General features: G+C 39.5%; 1 pseudogene; it reads right to left on the bottom strand.

The window, feature by feature from the left end:
• Positions 1-2,876: 2,876 nt before the first annotated feature.
• Positions 2,877-4,785, bottom strand: LOC125294324 (annotated as a pseudogene).
• Between the last annotated feature and the right edge of the window lie 8,927 nt (positions 4,786-13,712).

Here is a 13,712-nt window from a genome sequence, read left to right as displayed (position 1 = left end):
CCGAGACAAGGACACACTCACACGTGGGTTCATACGTAAATTTGCATTCAGTTGGTCTACCACTCCTACTCCTTTACAGAAATAGCCATGATCCCCCATTCCAAAAAGGACAACTTTACTTCATTGTTAGTCTAAAGCGGTTGTTCACTTTGTGTGAATGACGCTATTTTCCGCGTCTTTTTTATTCCAACCGTGGGCATTTTGGAGCAGAAACGAGAACGCGCACACATTCTGAATTACTTACACCTGGCGTGACAGTCGCTCCTACTCATCCTGGATTGGCATTAGTAAAACGAGTTGAGCTAGGATGACCAGACAATGCTATGTCAAACCTCACTTTATCACTCTTGGATGTCTTAATTCTGCCTTTGTGAAATACCCCTCAGATGTGTTTTGACATGGATGAGTTAAAATGTCAAGCCCCATAATAGATGTAAAGCATTTATCAACATTAAAAAATATATTTATAAAATCAACGGGTGGGTTTTGGAACTGAAATACCCAGTTAAGCCAGTAAACCCCCCCCCCAACACACATCCTCTACATACTTACAGCACACTGCCCCCACCTACCCACACACACAGTCACTGCTCCATCAGGAAGCTTCTCCAACACACATCCCCAACATACTTACAGCACACTGCCCCCACTCTGAATTTGAATTGCAACAGATTATCTGTTGTCCATGATGAGCAGACTATCCAAGTAAAGTGTGTGCCAAATAACTCTCTACAACTCTGATTGGAGCCATTATTCATATTTAGTCTGCTATTTTATGTGTTTATCTGGGTTTTCTCACCAGCACATTATTTACTCTTTTTATTTACTGTTGACTTTTGGCATAATTACGCTTGTGTGTTCTCTGAACATGGTTGTGTGTGTGTGTGTGTGTGTACCCCATCTGTGGTGGGCCAGCAGGTCCAGCTGTGAGTTATTAACACAAGGTGGTGATCTCGTGAACCATTCAGCAACATCAGTTCCTCAACCTTTTAAGAACTCCCTGGCAACTGAGAAACCTTGATCAATTTGATTGGATCTGTTGTGGATTTAGAAAGTGACCTTCAATCACACGATATGCACATTTTACACATGTACTGTAGTGTGAGGTATTTCTTGGATAAGAATCTACAGACAGTGATCTTTGCTGCTCTTCATGTCTAGTGACGTTAGACATCAAGATGTATGACCTTATGACCTTCCTGATGAATTCTGCATTCTGCATTGTTGTTATACAGGGTTGTGTGTGGATCGAGGGAAGAAGTGCTACACAGGAAAAATAGGGGTCAGAGTCAGGAAACACTGTGCCATGCCCAAAAGGCACTTTGCTTAAATCCTGTTCATTTATTTTTCTTAAAACTCTGCAGTCCATGGATTAGAGGCATGAGTTTGAGCATGAGTCAGAGTCTGTAAGGTGCATTTGCATCAGTGACACAGGGCTACCACTTTGACTATCTGAAGAACCAGATGAAATGTTATATGTAAATTTAATATTACAAAACATGTCATCATGTGTGCAGGTGCAGTATTGTGCATTTTTGACATGGCAGCAAAATACACATTATTGATATGACATGAAGTTCAAAAAGAGAGTGAATACAAGATGGGGTACAAGAAGAACGGTCTTGTCCTAAACATGGAAACTGTATATTGTTTGTGTGTTTATCAGTCTTCTATGGCATTGGATGCTGAATGTTTTGAAATCATTCTTCACTGTAAACAAAAGTCATTTCTAGGTGATGTCATGATGATGGTATGCATCATAGCCAAAATATGAGGTGATGTAATGTATGTGACAAACACAATTATTGTGAGGTTAATGATAGCTTTATTCAGTAGTTGAAAGCAGTTGTAGAGGACAGTAAATGGTTAACTAAATCTGTATTTATACATGCAATACACATATTTTAATACATGCAGGTCTTATGTAATATACCGAATTACTCAGATCAAATCAATTTTATTTATATAGCACATTTCATGTGACAAACACAGACCCAATGTGCTCCAAAAGAAAGGGACACAACAAATAAGACATGACCAAACAATAAAGATTAGATTGACAAGAAAAGATGGAGATTAAAATACATATAATAACAAGTGAATAAAAGTGAATAAAAAATGTAAAATAATGAAAAAAAAAAAATTAAATGATCAATAATAATAAAAAGTAAAAAAGAGAACATTTGTAAATTTAAATGGTAAATTTAAAATGTAAAAAAACAATCTACTTTTCCTATTTTGTCCCTTAGCCTAAATCACTAGGACTATTAAAAAAAATGCTAAAAAGATTGATTAGTAATTCACAGTAGACTTGAAAAACCTTTCATTTATGACCTCCCCAAGAATCCAGTCAGCCACCCCAAGTGCCACTCCACCAGAGATGTGATAATAGGACAGCACAAAAAAGAATGTATTCAAGAAGCTTAGCCCAAACAAGTGCTTTACATTGATTTGATGTTGGCCAAATTATTTAGGCTTTATTACACAGAATGCTCCATTCACTTGAATAGGCCTTCCCAACGTTCGGAGGTCTGATAATTTTGTATAATAGACCGTTGCTAAGTATTACAGACCGTTGTCAAGGAAAATGGGTTCTGTGCCTCTGATTCACGTTTTGGTGGAAAATTTAATTCGAGTTGCATTGCATCTACCAAGTTATGTGCTTCCGAAGTTACATTACATTACATTACATTACATTTGGCTGACGCTTTTTAGCCGAAGTTGAAGGCTGAAGTTATTTGCTACTTTGTCAAATTTCTTATTTTCAATCCTTCTTTACATAAAATAATACATTTGGTTGTTTATAAGGCATAATTAATTAATATAGTATTACGTTTTTATTTGTATTATTTTACTTTTCACATGTTATGTTTATGTGTAACCCCTCTGAGTCTTTGCCCCAATCTGGCCACCCCATAATGACTGAATTAGAGATATATGAAATGTGCGTCAGCTATCATGAAATAACACAATTCTTTCCACCAGGTTTCATGGCTTTTGCAGCCTCTGTAGCCTGAGCTTTTTCTGCCATCTTCCGAAAGTAGTCTCTGTCTTTGGTAATCTCAGTAAAAAGCTTCCCTTCAATATCTTGAATCCTTTGGTCACGATTATCCTCCAGAAATGTCTTGTATTTCTCAAGCATTTTCATAGTTTCCTCCCTTTCTTTGTACAATTGATCAAACATGATTTTTAATGGGGTTTCTTTGTTTTGGTGCCTCAGTTGCACCAGTTTTTTGAAGTAGTTGAATCTCTTTTTCTCTGATTTTTTTCTCAGTTTCTTCATACATGGCTGTGGTGTAGAAGCTTCCTCCATTTTGCCGTATCATCTTGTCAATCTTCGACAGAAAAGAACTAGCCTGGTGACGAGTATCTTTTCCGCTATTGCAGAAAACATGGTATCTATCACCACAGTCATGAATCAGACTCTGCACAGCCTTGTCATTTTGGATGTACTCCTCAATGCTTGTACCAGCATTCTTCAGCCTCTCTCCATTAGTGAAGCCCACCATTGTGTACGCTTTCGAATATTCTCCAAAGATGTCCTGGATCATCTTTACCGTGTTTCTCTCCTCTTCGGTGAAGCGAACAGCCACAGAGAGCAGCAGTAGGAAGACATGGGGTCCCGGTGAGGACATTGCTATGCATTTCCCAATCTCCCCTCTGATTTTCTCAGTTGGGGGAGTCTGTATCAAACAGACCCGGCGTGTCAATGACCTGTACCATTCTGGTACCAATCTTGGCTGTCTTTTTCTTACATTTTTCTGTGACAGATATCGATGACAATGTGGACTTAAAATCATTCTTGCCAAGGATGGTGTTTCCTGTGGCACTCTTTCCAACTCCAGTCTTCCCAATCAGGATAATCCTCACACAGCCAACTGAAGAGAGGGAGCAAATTGTGGAGCTAATGTCAACAATGTTCCTCTACATCTACTTATCTTAAATACTTAGAAAACCCACACACCTGCCTGTTAATTTTGTGTTTGAGACATTACAGTCAAGTGTACACAATATGATTTATACATGACTATGCTGCCTTTATACCTTTCTGACGTTCAGCACCATGTCATGGTTTATGACAAACCTACAGCAATCTCGCAACTAAGAATATTGACTGCATTGCTATTAGTGACAAATTCAACAGCTAATATGTTGCCTTTTAACTATTCTCAGTTAAATATAGGGTTGACATTATTTGTAAATCATAGCATTATTTTTTATCCACATTTTAAAAGGCATCCCAACTTCTACACATGCCACTCACTTGTGTAAAAATGTGGTGAGACACATTTATCTTCTTCTTCAGACCCCTCTTTTTCTTGACAGATGTTTTTCCTGCTGCCCCATTCTTTCTGTCTACTGTTTTTCTCTGCCTTGATTGTGTGCACCAGCTTCAGGTCATCAGGTTTTGTTTTCATGGTTGCTTTCTCCTTGAATATCTCAGGAAAACCTTTTTCTTCCAACATTACCTCAATTTTTTCCTGTAGATTTCTAACTTGATCAGACTGGTTATCTCTAAACATAATATGAAATCTTTCTCTCAGTGCCTCGGGAAGCCTTTTACTTGCTTGGTTGTTTATCGAGCGGATATTCTTCTCATCCACACCACTAAGGGTGATTAGAGCCATGGTGTAGTCTACTGCCTCGTCACCAAAAGTTTCCTGGATGACAGCAAGCATTCCCTCAAGGTCAGAGCCTATGTCTCTCTGTGTAATCAGCAACAGAAAGACACAGGGACCGGAGGAGGAAAGAGAGGTAATGGTCCTAATTTCTCTCTGTAATGCATCATGGGTAAGTTGGGAGCCAAATAGATCAGGGGTGTCGATAATGACCAAATGTTTACCTCTGACACATCCACTGGACATTTCACTTGCCAGTGTTACAGGGTCAGAAGATGAGGAGGCACGAGTCTCAAATGCAGCTCTCCCCAGGATGGTGTTCCCACACGAGCTCTTCCCCACACCACTCTTCCCCAGGAGCACAAGGTTCAGATCAGGGGATCTCTTGTCAGCTCTGGACTCTGTATAGAATAAACAGGGCACAATCAAAAAAGGGTGTCTGTGTGAGAGCCATATCAACACATTTATCACGTAAAATAAATATCACTCTCTATACAGATGCAGAACAGGCAATATTCTCGATTGTGATTTTATTTTTCAACAGCTTGTTTCAATATGGCAGTTTTGTAGATAAAACATAAATACCACAGTAAACAACACCTATGTAATATTTTTACTGAAAGAAAAAGAAAACTGATTCTCACAAAACTGATCCCAAAGTTGTTGTATGCAATATCAGCAATGTTGGTGAAGCTCTAGCTTACTTTTTCCATCCGTTCCCTTTGATGATGCCATTTTCAGACCAGATTCACCAACTGCTGCTTCTCTTCAGTCTGTCGTACTTCAACTCAGAGAAACGTCTAAACTTGATGACTGGAGAATATTTGATCAGTTTGATTGGGTCTTCTGTAGATTGAATATTTGGGGGAAAAAAGTATGTCCTCTTGTAACCTTTCATCACATAACATGTACTCAACATGTGGTCTAAAGGGTGAAGTATTTTTGGATAAATAAAATCTGCAGACAAAGTGATACCACAAAGTCATCCTTGCCCTCTCATGCACTATGTATAAGATGGACATAATCTTAAAACATCTTACAGTTTTTTTCTGTCTACAGGTGCAAGATAGCCACATCACGTGTCTTTGTCATGGCAGCTAAATCCACTGTTGATATGGCATGGCATGTATGGGGAAGTTGGATATCCTATCTTATCATCTGATTTTTTTGTTTTATATGTCTGCAGGTACAAGATGGCTTGGCAGATAATGTGCATGCTTCACATTCCACTAAAATGCATTGTTGCATGGCAAGACATGAAGTTATGTAATAGAAAATGAAAAAAATAAGAGGGGAACTAGTATTTCCTGCGTTTAGAAATTCATTATTTTTGGAGAAACATGAACAATCATATGAAAAGTATACTATTTCCTTTTCAAAATGACTAATTTAATCCCTAACTATTAAATCAAGGACTGCAAAGCACTTTAGAGATTAACTTCTGGAGTGACACATCTCTAGGACAAGATTTCCTCTCCATAGTTTTGGAATTACAGGGGGTACTGGGGGGTACTATACCTCCTAATGAAGACCCAGTACCCCCCAAAGAGACAGAAATATCAGTTTCGGGGGGGTCAGATACTTTTTCTGATTTTGTGAAAAAATATCATTACAGTAGGCTACAATACAAGTCAACTCCTATTTTCACTAGAAAAATTTTAAGGTAAAGCGATTTCAGACACCCCTATTATGGACTGTACCATTTTTAACCACCGTGGCGCTAGAAGCAACGGAGATAGAGAACCACTTCAACTTCTAAAGCAAGTGTCAACGTTGAATGACAAAACGCTAGGTAGATTCCTCCAGTAGCCTAAATTCGGTTTGCTGCTGATGTGCATGGGTAAATGTAAGTTGCTAGCAGATGTCTAGCTTGTTGAAAATGTGCTATTTTACAACCTTCATGTATTAACGTTTTTTGTTCTTTCATAGCTCATGTCACGTCTTCATACATTTAATTACCGGCTACTTACCTGCTACTTACCCACTGAGGCTAGTAAAGTGGACCTTGGTTAGATACCAAGGTTAGTTAGCAAGATAGTTCTCTATTTAAATCATTTATTATTATTATTTTACATTGTGGTGAGGTAAAATCGATTGTCATTTCCAAGGAGATGAACTCCAGTCCATAGCCTAGCTGTCCATTCTAATTTTATCTTGAATACATTATTGTGATTTTGAAATTAGTTTGGTACAGATCCGGTGTTGTTTTTATATACTGCTCAAAAAAATTAAGGGAACACTTCATTCAGGAGGAGTTTGTCAACACCCTTCCATGTCTCCAATGGAGTGCGGCAGGGTGGAATTCTGTCTCCACTGCTATTCACTCTATACATGGATGATTTATCTACGGAACTGAAGGGATGTAGAACTGGCTGCTTGGTGGGGGATAGTCTCATTAACCATGCTTTATGCTGATGATTTGGTGGTACTGTCTCCTTCCAGTGCTGGCCTGCAGCAACTTCTTAGAATATGCTCTCAATATGGAGTTATGTTTGATATAAAATTTAACTCAACGAAGAGTGTGATACTGATCGCCAGAACCAAGGAGGATATGAAGTGTGTCTATCCTTCTTTCTCATTGGCAGGTGAACCACTAGAGGTTGTAAAGAAAGTTAAATATCTGGGACATGTGATAAGAGATGACCTCTGTGATGATGATGATGTGCAGCGTCAGTGTGGAAAACTGTATGGGCAGGCAAACATGCTGGCATGCAAATTCCACATGTGCACTCCTGATGTTAAAATCTCACTCTTCAAAACCTATTGCACTCTACTGTATACTGCCCACCTGTGGTGTAATTTTAGTGAGTCGAAAATGAAAAAACTTCAAGTGGCTTATAATGATGCACTAAGAATTGTGCTTAAAATCCCTAGGTGGAGAAGTGCCAGTGAAATGTTTGTGTCTAACAATGTGCCCACTTTTAACGCTGTTTTAAGAAATTTTATGTATAGATTCATGTGCAGACTGACAGGGTCTAAGAATATGATTATTGTGTCCATAGCTGATGTCTAACGGCTCCCACACACAACTGCGTGCATCGCGTTGCTGAAGACGCATCCCATTCACTTTAAATGGGCTCACGTGATCCGTTGCCGAACTGAATTGTGGGTCCGTCGCTGTCACAAGTTTCTCCCCGCTTTCGCGTTGAGGAGTTCAGCTGTTGCTGCACCGACAGACGGCACCGGCCAATCTACGGACGGCACCAACCAATCACATTACGGTTTTACTTCAAGTAATTTGCATAGCTACCGTCGGGAACACCCACTGGAATGCGTTGACGGAACGCAGCTGTGTGTGGGAGCCGTAAGAGTGACACCAGGTACACATCTTGCTTTTGGAAACATTGGACCCGAAGCCTGTATATGTTTTGTAAATGATACCTCATCTGCATCATTCTTAAATGGTTTGTATTGTTTTATATTTATATATCTGTACTGTGTTGTCTCTATGGACCTTTGTGTCTTGAATAAAGTTGAAATATAAAATTAAAAAATAAATAAAATATTCACTGGATCGGTACTCTGACACTGTTTGGTTCTGAGCACAAGTAAAACTCACACTATACTGACTTTGCACACATTTACTCCTCAGCACTCTCAAACATTTCCCAACTCTGAACTCACACTATACTGACTTTGCACTCATTCACTCCTCAGCACTCAGGACCCTCCCCCACACACACACACCTACATGACTTTTAGCACTTTTACATCCCTCTCCCTATGCTACAGACTTTTTATTTATTTTCTTATTTCATCACATGTCAAAACACACACATACACATATCTGACTTTCTCCAACTTTTGCACATCTCCATAGAACTTTTTATTTATTATTTTTGATTTCTCCTCCATCTATCTACCCATGTCCTTGATTGCCTAGCCTTTCTGCCTCACATACATCATACATGCAGTACTCTGCAATAGTAAGTCCCTTCACCATACTTGCAGTACACTGCCCCCCCCCTCTCCCCTACATACACAGCACATTGTCTCATGAGGAAGCTTCTCCAACACACATATTTATTGCACACTGCCCTCTCCCCACATACACAGCACACTATCCCATCTCCCCGGTCATCCCCCCAACACACACACCAAGATCCCTGGCAGTTGGGTTAGCCCCTTGAGCCGTGGATCTGCCCAAGGTTTCTTCCTTGGTAAGGGAGTTTTTCCCTGCCCCTGTTGCTCTTTGGGTGCTCCTTTGTTGGTGCCCCCACCCAATCCCAATCCTCCCCCACCTTTCTTATGCAGCCCTTGCCACTTAATCTACTAAACCCCTTCTACTGCACTTTTTACCCCCATAAATGCACAAATAGGCTGACACCAGACATAATTTCACTGCATTTCTTACTTCCAGTAACTATATGCATGTGACAATAAACTTCCTTGTATCCTTGTAACTTTTGAGGCGAGTGTTTTATTTTGCAAGACCTGTCAGACATTCTGTGAATGTAGTTTGAGAATGGAGAAAAGGGTGGAAGGTTTCAAAAAATGTGTTTTAACAATTGTGGAAAACTAAGTGTTCCCTTAATTTTTTTGAGCAGTATATTATGCACAAGAGGGTCTGATGTAGCTAAGCCTACATAACATCAGTGAAACCTGTGGAAACATAAAAAGAGCCAAGTAGCCTAGGCTGAATAGCACATGCTAGTATTTGAATTTGTTTTTAATTGGTTAGTATTGTTTTTACATTCTATTATTTCATATTTTTAGTTCAATAAATGTAGTTTCATCTGAGAACCCTGATACTATCTTAATGAAACTAGGATTTGATTTTATTCGCAGAGACACTGTGAGGAAAAGGAAAAGTGTATGTGTGCATGTGTATATGTGACTAATTTGTACAGTAGGATACTGTAGTGTTGATGATGCCCAGCTTGTTCTGGTCATCGGATTCTTGTAGGTTAGGCCTACCGCTCTGTAGTTCTTCTGTGTTAGTAAGGTTTTTCATAGTATGCTCCTTAATCACATTAAAGATTGCTCAGGTTTCTCATATCTCTAAGCAATTATGTTGATTTGACACTGACTACTATAGACTATAATGAAAAATTGGTTTCTGAATACAGTATATGAGAAGGTTGGGTCTTACCTCCAGGTCTCATGAAATCTAAAAATAAACCAAATCAATATTTCATGAAATAGGCAATAGGCTTCTTGTAAAGTTCTTACTTTTACTAGTAATTAGAATGGTATTTCAGTGCACATAACTTCTAACTTTTGAGAGTTGATCAAAACAGTTCTCTTTTGGATATAACAATGAGATATTCTGTAGCCTACTGATTATCAGTTTGTCGCATGTTTAGACCTTGTATGTGTGTTGCACAACACATGTTGCACTTGGCGATCATGATGGGGATTGATATGGTAGTGGACCATGATGGTCATAGAAGTGAAGGAGCAGTACCCCCCAATTATGGTGGGGTAATTCGCACTCTGGCTAGAGTTATCAGAAATGACTCCACCATTCCAGTGACCGGTCTTATTGTACTATTGTATTATTATTATTATTATTATTATTATTATTATGTAGTTGTAGTAGAAGTAGTTACAGTAGCTGCTGCAGGTAGTAGTAGTAATAATATTTTTTTTCCCATAGTCAGTCTTTTTTTTTTACTAAATATGACTGTAGCTCTTGAACCTGAGAACATGATATGTCAGAAATCTGTCCATCTGTAATCTGTATTTTTTAGGCTGTTATATTACAGCCTAAAGTTTTTGTAATGGTGTCAAATATGGGACACATCCACTCAGTAAACATATTCCTTGCCATTTCTAGTTTTGGAGAAATACTTATTTTTCATTAAAAAAACAGAGCTTCAGCACAGAGCTTCTACAGTTCTCTACCTGCTGCAACTACTCCCGGGAACACAGGGACGGACTGGGACTAAAAAAAGGCCCTGGACTTTCTTCCAAATAGGCCCACTACCATACACAGTACACGCCACACACACACACACACACACACACACCCTTGTCCCTTGCTGTCTCACATACTTTGTCATTCAAAAATAAAATAGGTGGTCACAATTTACAAAAATGCAAATTATTTGCTGCTGGAGAATTTGGGCCCCAAAGCATAAAATACTTTTGGGCCTCCCAAATGCTAGGGGGGCTCGGGGGCATGGTCCCCTGTGACAACATTTTTGAAAAATAACCCCTTAAATGATGACTTATGGTGAATTTTGTGGAAATGATGAATTGATGAATTGACTTAAAATATATTACATGCATTGAAAGCATAATACGGTCTATAAAAACCTACACAGGTTGTTATATTCAACTCATTTTAAGCAAGTCTATTGGGAGTTTGATCTTATCACATAGGCTACTACATCAAGGTAAAGGTCACACTTGTTAAACTCACCTTAACATGACATTTACTGAGAGTAGGGAAACATCTTATAGCCTAAACAAAGCAACACTGTCAAGCCTATGTTTTACCTCTAGTCTGTAGGAAAGGCAGGGGTAGCTCACTGCAGATAACCCCTTATAACATGTAAATTATCTGGTTACATGTTGGGCTATATTCTTTATGGGGACTTTTCATTTGAAAATGGGCTATTGTGAGATGTATGTAGGCCTAGTGTGTGTCTACTAATGCTTCATAGCAGAATCCAGAAAGGATACAGCTCTCCTAAAGAAATTTCATATATACAACGTTTATTTACTAAGCAGTTAAGGACCCGTTGATCCAAGCTCTTACAGTTGTGTTTTGCCAATAAGTTTGTCAATAGTCTAAATATTGGGACAGGACCATAGCCTACCTTTGGTGGAAAACTGGTTAAATGTCGCTGTTCTCCCACTCAGTTTTATGTTGCCTTGTTTTTCGTTTTTGATAGGCCTATCCCAAGTTCTTCCATGACAACTGGCTCTAACTGACATTCACCAAGGCTAAGAGCGCAAGAGCGAGGCTAAGAGCTAGACTGAACCACAGAGAGGGACAAAATATAAAGGCTGCATCATCTTGCGTAGTATCATTCATTGAAAACGCGATGGTGCAAATGTTTACTTTTTTGGATGGCAATGACTACTGGTAGCGTAGACATACTGATCGCTTTGATTAAGCCTGAGTGACGTATATTTATGTGGAGAGCTAGACAGTCGCCCTACTTAGCCGATGAGGCACTGAGCCAGGCAGTTGACGGCCATCGGATGGACGGCCATTCTGGACTTTTCCAGAACGCAAAATTGTCAGTCCAGCCCTGCCTGAACACAATAACTATTTGTTTTACAAGAACTTTTTTTTGTCTTGGTTATATGCAGAATGTTACATATCACAGAATACCAGAGGATGATGCAGCCTTGTACCAACTTGAAATGTCTAAGGGCATGTATCAACACTGGTAGAAATACTTTATCAGCAATATAGTTATTGTAGTTACTGTTAGAATAGTAATTACTGGAAATTTCAGAACGCTATGATGCCAATAGCATTGACAAAGTATGAGTTGTGGATTAAGCATACAGTAAAATGTTATCAGGATATACTCTCACTACTATTAGTGCTCTCTATAAATAAAGTAAAACAAGAATCAGTGCCTACCTTAAGATGATGTATTATCTTCAGGTCTCACCTCTGCATAAAACTCTATACTGTCAGTTTTCTATTGTGGTCTTCAGCCTTTTAACAACTCCCTGGTGACTGAGAAACCTTGATCAATTTGATTGGATCTGCTGTGGATTTAGAAAGTGACTTTCAATCACGTGATATGCACATATTAGACATGCACTGTAGTGTGAGGTATTTCTTGGATAAGAATCTGCAGACATAATGATATTTGCTGTATTCACTTCAGGTGTAGTGATGTTAGATGTTTATCTTTCTGATGAATTCAGCATTCTTATTATACAGAGATGCGTATGGATTGAAGGAGGACACAGGAACAGTACTCATCCTAAACGATACACTCCAATCGCAGCGCACTAAACTCAGAGCCGTGGAGAGGAAATGGCACAAATCTAAACTAAATGATGACCTCAAAAACTACCAGACACTCCTATCCTCCTTTTCAGCTAGCATCACTGCTGCTAAGATGGTTTTCTACAATGACAAAATCAACAGCGCTACACTCAGAAACTTTCCTAAACCTTCAAATCATTGGACCCTATATACCTACAAGCCTACTTTAGTCCATCAGCCCAACCATCACGCCAGCTATCACACATATAATCAATGCTTCGCTAACCTCTGGCACCTTTCCAACAGCGTTCAAAACGGCCCGGGTAACACAGTTACTTAAGAAAACCCTGCTCAAGTCAAGAACTACAGCCCTGTCTCACTCCTATCTTTCCTATCCAAAGGTCTCCAAAGAGCAGTCTCCAAACAGGTCTCTGAATTCCTTTCATAGAACAACCTTCTGGATCCAAATCAGTCTGGGTTCAAAAGTGGCCACTCTACCGAAACAGCTCTGCTGTCTGTAACAGAAGCCTTAGAGGAAGCCAGGGTGACCGCTCGGTCATCGGTACTCATTCTGCTTATCGGCTGCCTTTAACACAGTTAATCACCACATCCTTTTCTCTATACTTTCTAACATGGGAATCTCCGGCTCTGCTCTCTCCTCGTTTTAAATCCTACCTCACAGGATTTAACGTATCATGGCTTGGACAGCTATCTCACCTCACTATCTCACCACAGGGTTCCCCAGGGCTCAGTGCTGGGCCCCCTTCTCTTTGCTATCTACTGTACACCTCCTCCTTGGGACAGATTATCCATTCGCATGGCTTCTCATACCACTGCTATACAGACGACACACAGCTCTATCGGCACGGATCTTGGATTGCCTCAAACATATCTACATGGATGAAGGCACATCACCTCCAGCTAAACCTCTCAAAAACTGAACTGCTGGTCCTTCCAGCTAAACCTACCATACACCATGACATCAACATCAAAATTGACTCCCTGTCTGTTGCACCTACCAGGGCTGCAAGAAATTTAGGAGTCGTTCTCAACTAGTGTTGTCACGATACCAAAATTATGACTTTGATAAGATACCTGCCATAAATATCACGATGCTCGATACTGAAACGATACTACGGCGAAATCCTATGATATCTGGAAAAGAAAGGACTCATACCTCCTCCAAGTGT

The sequence above is a fragment of the Alosa alosa genome, chromosome 5 (genome assembly GCF_017589495.1).
Source record: "Alosa alosa isolate M-15738 ecotype Scorff River chromosome 5, AALO_Geno_1.1, whole genome shotgun sequence".
NCBI classification, from domain to species: Eukaryota; Metazoa; Chordata; class Actinopteri; order Clupeiformes; family Clupeidae; genus Alosa; species Alosa alosa.
This window is presented reverse-complemented; position numbering and strand designations above follow the sequence as displayed.